Raw genomic sequence first — 10,044 nt, 5'->3', positions numbered from 1 at the left:
TTCAGAACAAGTCAATTGGACTTGAAACATTAACTCTGGTTTCTCTCCACAGATGTTGACAGGCCTGTTAAGTTTTCTCAGCAATTTCAGTTTTTGTTCCAGGTTCTATGACTCGCTTCAATAATATCATCGCTCATTATAAACTTAACCTCTTCCCCCATCTAAGCTAACTTCTCTGGGTTGAGTTTGTAAGGATGTTGTTTTATAGCTAACACATCCCTATATAACATCATGAACAGCCAAGGACATTTCTCCTGACGTTTCACAAAAATTGTTTCATGATTTTGTAATGGCCTTTGTAGGTAACTTTGATAGTTTTATGGAAGATAAAATATATAATTTAACCTTCAAGTACCTCAGTTTAATTTAATCTGATGCTAGAGGATCAACTTTTGAATTTTCAAATTGATTCATTCTTCAGTTGTTCTGTTATTTTATGTTATTTCTTTCATTAGTATAAATATAGATTTCTTCTGACTATCACCATTATCCTAACATCTCTGTAAATATTGATACAACACATTCACCAAATCTTTCTCCTGTCTGGAGAACCCAGCATATAATTTGCTTTATTGAGTTTCTTTTTGACAATGTCCAGTGAATCACATTTCTGACTGAGCCTCAGAGATAGGTAACACCTAACATGATGCCACCCACAAAAAAATTTCAAACTTTGGCCTTTCTATCCACTCTAATTTTCACCGTTTGGTGACCACTCTTCAAATGGTTCTTGGACAACTCACATGCTTTGGTTAGTTTCTTTTTGAAACTTGAAATACAGGCTAAAAGCATTGTGTCTGAACTTCGGTTTAAGATTTTTTACTTTAATCAATGCAAGAGGTTCTTTCAACTCATATCTCTGTTTTCTCTCGAGCAGCAGAGGTTGAGGGAAGTCCATAAGATAATGAGATGCATAGATAGGGCTGATGGTCCAATACTTTTTCCCAGATTTGAAATGTCTAAAACTACGGGGCATACATTTAAGGTGAGAAGTGAAAACTCAAAGAAGATCAAAAGGCAAGTTCTTTTATACAGAGTAGTAGGAGTCTGGAACACACTACCAGGGGTGGCGGTGGAGGCAGATATGATAGAGGTGTTTGAGGGACTTCTTGATAAGCACATGAATATGCAAGGAAGGGAGGAATATGGTTGGCAGAAGGGACTAATTTAATTTGGCATCATGTTTGGCATAGCATCTTGGGCTGAAGGGCCTGTTCAGTTCTATGTAAAGAGTAATGGAGCCAGTGTCAATGAATACTTTTAAAGCAAAAATTGGACAGATTCTTGACTGACAAGAGAGTCAAAGCTTATAAGAGGGAGATGGGAAGTGAATTCGAGACCACCATCAAATCAGCCATGCTCTTATTTAATCATGGAGCAGGTTTCTCCCACTCATGCTCCTAATTCGTGTCTCTGTGACTAGACTTTGGATTATTACTTTGGTTTCTGGCGTAGTTGTTCAAGTTAGTGATTAGGTTTGAAACTGTCTATGATAATTGAAAGAATAAGCAAAGAGTGGTAGATGTTTGGAACTGATGGTTGATGCAGAATCAATTGTTAAATTTAAAGCTGAGCTAGATGAATTTTTGCTAATCAAAGTTATTGAGGGATATGTACCAAAAGGAGTATATAGAGTTGGAACAGATTAGCCATATCATTTAATGGTGAAACAGGCTCAAGGGGCTAAAAGGCCTACTCCTGTTATTGACAAAGCATTTTGTTAGTTTAAAGGCTTGATTTGATTTTGTTTTTGGTATAGTAAATAATGTTTTGTCTGGCCTAAGCATTCATTTTCAAGCACTTAAGTCAAGGAAATGGCTGAGTGTCCTTCTATCCCTGCCTTTTATTCATGGACTGGACCTTCCTTGTGCAGAGGAAGCCTATTTTTTGGTGTGAAGGTGATAATACTTGGGGATAACAGTGATAGCAGTTGGATAATGTGATAACAGTCTGCTTGATGCAATTTGGCCACACAGTGCCCTGGACAAATGGAGTGCAATTCTGAAGTGCTCCACTTTCCAAATGACTGGGACAGGGTGAATAGGATAATCCCAGATAATAAAACAATGAACTGAGAATGTTGGAGATCCATAACAAATAGAAACAGAAATCGCTGGAGAAGCTCAGCAGGTCTGGCAACATCTGTGGAGAGAAAGCAGAGTTAACATTTTAAGTCCCGTGACCTTTTTTTTCACAATCCAGATCAAAAAATCTAAGGTCCAGGATACATTGGGATGATCTGCACATTAATTGTATATAGTCAAGTGACATTCTTCCTGATCCATTCCTATTAGTGGCTTTGCTGCAAAGTGATCTTAATTTTGCTGCTATCCATTGCAGTCACTGACTCTACTCCGCTTCTCTCACCATCACCCTTTGTCGGGCTGGTTAGAATTGATATTTTAAAGCAGCACTCTCCCACCCATCTCTCCAGGCATCAGATTAACACCATCCAGCATAAAGCAGTCTGCTTTATCAACATCCACAAACATCCACTCCCTCCACCACTGCCATTCAACGTTGTATACCATCTACAAAGCAGAAAATCAAAGCTCCCTAGACAGCATTTTCCAAATTGATGACCACGTGAATCTAGGGCAAGGGCAGTGGAGATATGGGAACACCACCACTTGCATGTATCCCTCCAAGCCACTCACCATCCTGACTTGGAAATCTATCACCGTTCTTTCATAGTGGCTGGGTTAAATCCTGGAATTTGCTTCCTGACAGCATTGTGGGTTAACCCACTGCATGTGCACTGTGGCAGTTCAAGAAGGCAACTCACCTTCTCAAGGGCAACTAGGGACGGGCAAAAGATACTGGCCCAGCCAGCAACACCCACATCCTGTGATGAATTAAAACTCTTTTATCTGTTGATTTGAAAGTAGATTGCACTTGTGGCAAGACCATTTTAACAGAATGTAGGGCTACTGTTCAAGAAGGTTCCAGCTGTGGGCAGACATTAGTTTTTGACATGAGCTAGCAGGTTTCTGTAGAGATCCCTCAACCTGTGTGAGCACAAGGAGTTTGAGATTCAAGGCTACAGATGCAGTGTCAATTCATTTTTGAGTCCAAACTGGTCCTGCAGCACTCTCTGCTGGCTGAAAGATACCAGGTCTGGATTTCATGGTCAAAGCCATTATTCATATAATCCACAGCATTTCACCTGAGGAAGATAAACATGGGTAGCGTCTGGTAATTCTGCCTTGAAGTAAATCATTGTTAAGTTTATAAATGACTAAGTTTCTAAACAAAAATATTTCCGTTTACACTAACATCCTAATCTATGCAGTCATTCAGAACATTGATCAGGCAAACTATATCACCACTTGGCAATTGTGAGAATTAGAGTCACATACAGCCATACAGCACAGAATCAGAATATTTAGTCCAATCAGTCCATGACGACCATAATCCCAAACTAAACTAGGCCCAGCCACCTGCACTTGGCCCTAATCCCTCTATGATGTGGAGATGCCTGTGTTGGACTGGGGTGGACAAAATCAGACTTTATCTGACGATGGAGCAGTGCTCCAAAACTCGTGATTTTAAGCAAACCTGTTGGACTATAACCTGGTGTCATGTGACATCTGACCATATCCCTCCAAACATTTCTTATTCATGTACTTATCTAAATATCTTTTAAACATTGTAACCGTACCCCCATCCACCTCTTCCTCTGGAAGTTCATTCCACACATGGACCACACTGTAAAAAAATTGCTCTCATTAAAAAGCATGGCACCATGTTTGTCAGGGTTGCCCATGACTGAGCAGCACAAAATGATTGCCGGAATGCAGCAGAACATGGCTGACAGTTACATTTCAAGACTGGTGAATGTGCATAAAGATATAGATAATAACATTTAACATTTGATTAATTGCAAATAGAGAAATAGCATCTCTGTACATAGATAATAACATTTAACATTTGATTCAGCTAACGCATAGCTCAAAGTTGCAGGTGACGCATCACTAAAAGATTCAAGCCAGTTTAATACGGTAAAAATGCCCCTTCATCCCTTGCCATTGTATAAAGGAATGAATGCAGAGATTAGCAAACTTTGGAATATGGACTGAACGATCAATTTTGTTAGCTAAAGAATTCTAACATTAGGTGCAACCATACAACTTCATTGAAAATGTTCAAAAATCAATATTATTTTCTGTAATGAGAAATTTAAAAGATTATCCAATTAATTGGTAATTAACACAGTACAGCTGGCAAATGTTACATGAATGCAGTATCCTTGTGAAAAGCGTCAAGGAGAAAGATAAGAGGCTGGAAAACATCATGAGCGGGGGTGGGCCCCAAGCTTGTCCATCTCAGTGATTAGCAAGCTTTTACTGTGTAAGATGCTGTATCAATTACAGATGGAGAATGCGACGCCACTGACTAATAGTAATCGGGGGTGGGTGGTGGTGGTTGGGGGTGGGGGTATGGTGGGCATGTGCGCTCTAAGCTTGAAGTGTATAAATTAAGATATTTTGAAGCTTTGTGTACTTTTTTTGTTGTATGCTGTAACTGTGCGGTAAATCACAAATAAAGGTCACCTGAATCCGCCCCACAACTTGGACTCTGATTGAAAATAAGAGATCTAACAATACTTTAATCTGAGAAAAATGAAACGCTTCTCTGTCTTTCTCATTCTTTCACTCCATGCCCCCCTCCTTCTTTCAGGCCCTCTGTAAAATCTACTTCTTCAATTGAGCACTTGGTCATCCCTTTAATGAGTTGTATCTTACTTTTTCGCTGCCGAGTATCAGTTTCATCAGGTTTTCATGGAGTGTTTCTCTCTGCAAGATCCAATGAGGTTTTCTATCGCATTTTATCAAACTCACCTCATTAACTATCGACGATGCTGGTCAAAATAATTTAACCTGCAGCTTCCTGCATCCCCTACATCTCGTTCTGACACTAGACTTCGAAGAGATTACAGAAAAAAGTTTTGAGAATGGTCCCAAGGATGAAGGACTCCATCAATATATTGAGATGGCAGAAGCTGCGATATTTTGGTTGCTCAGACAATTTTATGCCAATGTTACTGTTGTTCCTTCCATTTCGTAAGTTTTGACTTCACTCAGAGCTTGATTACATCATATTCCTTAAATACTTCTTGAAACTTCACATAAGAGACATCGTTATTACCTTCAATAACAGAAACAAAACTGCTGGCAAAACTCAGCAGGTCTGGCAGAATGTGTGGAGAGAGAAATCAGAATTAACATTTTGGGTCCTCCAAGGGTCACTGGACCTGAAATTACAGTTTCCTTTATTGTCACTTGTACTCAAGTACAGAAGTATGGGAGTACAGTGAAAAATTTACAATGTTGGCACGATCTCAGGTACAAAGTACCTAGGTACAAATCTTAGATACACAATAGAGATATAAGGGAGAAAAGGGAAGAAAGTTACACTACTTTACCCTTCATTGTATAAGTTAGAAAAGTAAGAAATAGATTTAAAACATTAACTCTGATTTCTCTCCACAGATACTGCCATACCTGATGAGTTTTTCCAGCAGTTTCTGGGTTTCCAGCACCCGCAGCTCTTTTGGGTTTTTTTTAAAGAAAATCATTATTACCTTTGTTGACTCACTGTTTCCCTCTTAAAGCATTCAAGCAAAGTTCGTCAAGTAGTCAAGATTCCAAGATGGCGACGGCGGTAAAAGGGCCTGGTGTGGGCCTCATGGCGGTGGAGGTGAGTCGACCGCGGCAACATTGACGCTATTGGTGGGTCCGGCAGGGAGTCGCACGTGGCAACAGTGATGCTATTGGAGGGCCCGGAGTGGGACACGTGGAGGCAGTAGGCAGTTGCCCACGGCAACACTGATGTTATTGGAGGGCCCGGAGTGGGACACGTGGAGGCGGTGGTCGCGAGATGATGGCGGTTAGTTCCTAACGCCGTGACCAGTTGTAGAAGCTCACAGAGAGCCGGCGGAGACGGCAAAGATTGTTGTGAGCCATAACAAGAAAGAAATGCTAAGATGAACTCTTTGGCTTATCTTTTTGGCCTTCCTTTTTTTTTGAAACCCTGTATTTCAAAACGGCGCCGGACAATGACCACACTCAACAATATTTTTCACGAGATAGTAGGAACTGCAGATGCTGGAGAATCTGAGATAACAAGGTGTAGAGCTGGATGAACACAGCAGGCCAAGCAGCATCAGAGGAGCAGGAAGGCTGACGTTTCGGGCCTAGACCCTTCTTCAGAAAATGGGGGAGGGGAAGGGGGCTCTGAAATAATTAGAGAGGGGAGGGGGTTTGGGCTGGGGAAGGTAGGTGATAGGTGATAGGTGAGCAGGTAGGGAGTGGTGGGGATTGGTCAGTGAGGTGGGAGGAGTGGATAGGTGGGAGAGAAGACGTACAGGTCAAGGAGGCAGGGATGAGAGGGAGGGTTGATCTTGGGATGAGGCCTGGGATGGGGAGATTTTGAATCTAGTAAAGTCCACATTGAGACCATTGGGTTGTAGGCTCCCGAGGCGGAATATGAGGTGCTGCTCCTCCAGTTTCTGGGTGGCGTCATTGTGACACTGGAGGAGGCCCAGGTTGGACATGTCATCCATGGACTTGAAGTGGTTCGTGATTGGGATGTGTTGTCGTCAAGGTTCGTGACAAACGACAACACCTCCCAGTTGCGAACCACTTCAACTCCCCCTCCCAATCCCTGGCCGACATGTCCATCCTGGGCCTCCTCCAGTGTCATAACGATGCCGCCCGGAAACTGGAGGAGCAGCACCTCGTATTCCGCCTTGGAAGCCCACAACCCAATGGTTTCAATGTGGACTTTACTAGCTTCAAAATCTCCCCACCCCGGGCCTTATCCCAAGACCAAGCCTCCCTCTCTTCCCTGCCTCCTTGATCTGTCCGTCTTCTCTCCCACCTATCCGTTCCTCTCACCTCACTGACCAATCCCCACCACTGCCTACCTGCACTCACCTATCACCATCCCACCTTTACTAGCTTCAAAATCTCCCCATCCCAGGCCTCATCCCAAGACCAACCCTCCCTCTCAATCCCACCTCCTTGACCAGTCCGTCTTCTCTCCCAGCTATCCCCTCCTCCCACCTCACTGACCAATCCCCACCACTACTTACCTGCTATCACCATCCCACCTACCTTTCACAGCCAAACGCCCCCCCCATTTATTCCAGAGCCCCTTCCCCTCCCCCACTTCTGAAGAAGGTTCCCGACCCGAAACGTCAGCTTTCCTGCTCCTCTACTGCTGCCTGGCTTTCTGTATTCCTCCAGCTCAACACTGTGTTATCTCAGACTCCAGCATTGGCAGTTCTTACTATCTCCAAACACTTGCAGCTTTCCAATTCTCTATATGTAGGTAGGATTGGAAAATTAAGGCTAGTGCCCTCTCAATTCCCAGTCTTACTTCCCTCCTTATCAGGGGTAGGTGGTAGCTTAGTCACTGGATGAGAAATCTAGTTAAACTAGTAACCTGGTTCTGGAGGACACCGGCTCAGATCCCACCGTGACTGCTGGTTGAGTTTGAGTTGAATAAGTATATTTGGAATATCAGTAATGGTGCCACAAAGCTATTGTCAATTGTTGTAAAACCCAACCTGTTCCCTTTAGGGAAGGAACTCTGCCATTCTTGGCTGATCTGACTGTCATGTGACTCCAGACGCACAACATGTGGTTGACTCTTAACTGCCCTCTGAAATAGTTTGGCCACCCACTCATTTCAGAGGTATTAGAAATGGGGAACAAATACAGGCCTTGTTAATGATACCCACATCCTGTTTCAAATTGAATTGAATTAGCTTTATTGTCACAGTACTAACATGAGTCCGGTGAAAAGTTTACAAGTCGCCACTTACGATACCATCTTTGGTACCAAGGAACCTAGGTACAGATTCTTGTGTACAAATTCTTGGGGGAAAAAAAATTTGGGGAGAAAAGAAGTCCAGAATTACAGAAATTCAAAAGTTCAGAATCATAGCAATAAATTAGCAAAATAAAGAAATAAAAAGTTCAGAATAACAGTGCTTCCGCCACAACAAGGAAAAAAGAAATTTAAAAAACAGAGACAATGTCCACTTAATCCAGTTCACAGCTCTGAACTTGAGGACCTGATGCCCCCGTTGGAATCCTGGGTTGGACCCTATGCCGAAGAAAACACCACATGGACTCTCAGACTGATTGAAGATGCCACAAGGAGAACCAGACCAACATCGATGAAAACAACCACCAAAACCGCCTAAAGGAATCCCAGGTTTGATCAGACCAACCAGGCCACTGTGAAGAAGCTGTAGAAGCCTCAAGGAAACCCAGCCCTGCACACACCTTTTCTTCAGCCACTGCTGAAGCAGCCCAGTCAAAATACCCACCAGGTTGCAGCCAGGAGGAATGGCCGGATCCACACAACTGCAGCGGCCTCCTGGAACCCCCTTCCTCACCTGAAGCCATCAAAAGAAAGTAAGATTTACTTGATGTTGAGCCAGTGCTAAGGCCGGCCCAACAGTACAGAAACTGCTAGGAACTGAACCTGCCTCCAACTTCATTGCCAAGGGTCCGCGCTGCTGAGCCTACTTATCACCACTGATGCAGTTGCTGCGATCGAGCTCTTCACCAAGATGTAAGAAAAACAAAATAAAAGAGAAGAGAGAGAGTAAAAACAAAAGAAACAAATGGAAAAGTAGACAGAGCAGACGAACCCTGGGTTCAGAATCACGGACAGAATGTTCTAGCAAAAGGCAGGGCTGCCTACTAAAATGGCAAGCAGCCTGGTGCTTGAGTAAGATGATTGGAGGAAAGTAAAGGGGTCGGAGTGGATATAAATGTATGAGAATGTGAGCCCCGGAGACTGGGGAGGTTGGAATCAGATGGAAAAGGGTAGAGATCAACTGCTCATGTAACATTTGAAGTTCAACCAATAAAATTAATAACTAATCATCCCTGGTGGTTTTTTGTGTGCTTCATTACGAAAATTGCGAACCCAACAAGAGGCTTTGCTAAAACTATTCAAGGCACTGGTCAGATCACAGATCAACTGTGAACAGTTTTGGGCTCATTGTCCAGGGAAGACACAATGGCATTGGAGGAAGTCCAGAAAAGGTTCACTCAGCTGATACTGAGTGTGGAGTATCTTTCTTGTGTGAAGCGGTTGAGTGGGTTGGGTCTGTACTCATTGGAATACAGAAGAATGAGAGGTGACCTTGTTGAAACATACAAGATTCTTAAGAGAGTTGACAGGTTAGATGCGGAAAAGTTGTTGCTCCTTGTGGGAGAGTCTAGGACCAGAGGGCATCATCTCAGAATAAGGGGTTACCCAGTGATGATAAAGATGAGGAGGAATTTCTTCCCTAGTGGGTAGTGAATCTGTAGAATTATTTACCACAGAGCGCTGTAAAGGCTGGGTCATTAAGTATCTTCAAGGCTGAGATAGATGGATTTTTAATCAGCGAGGGAATTGAGGATTTTGGGGAAAAGTCGGGAGTTGAGAAACAAAAACAGAAATTGCTGGAAAAGCTCAGCCGGTCTGGCAGTGTCTGTGGAGAAAAATCAGAGCTCACCTTTTGGTTCTAGTAAACCTTCCTTAGAACAGTGGAATTGAGGATTATCAGATCAGCCATGATCTCATTGAATAATGGAGCAGACTTGATGAGCTGAATAGCCTACTTCTGCTCCTACATCTTAGGGTCTTAAGGTGACTTCCCTTCCAGCCAGTCTATTATTTGATCCTTATCAATATTAGACCCATTAAGTTTTCAACTGCCTCCTCTTGTGCCATAATTTGGGCAGTACCTTTGGTATGCTATACTGCTATCCTTACCTTGGCAGCCAGGCTGGCAAGCAAGGGGCCTCCTTTGATACAGGTAAAACAACAGTAGCGGAGAGAGGAGGGAATTATTAATTGGGCCATGGATGAGAAAGCTACTCAATGCCCCTCCCGGCTGCAGGTAAAATATCCATAGCGTTATGTGACAGGCAGATCCTTCTGCCTTGGCATCCAGTTTTATAGGTCTCCCTGGATTAGTAGGAACTGCAGATGCTGGAGAATCTGAGATAACAACGTGTGGAGCTGGATGAA

This window comes from Rhincodon typus, chromosome 35 (genome assembly GCF_021869965.1).
Source record: "Rhincodon typus isolate 14 chromosome 35, sRhiTyp1.1, whole genome shotgun sequence".
Taxonomy (NCBI): Eukaryota; Metazoa; Chordata; class Chondrichthyes; order Orectolobiformes; family Rhincodontidae; genus Rhincodon; species Rhincodon typus.
This window is presented reverse-complemented; position numbering follows the sequence as displayed.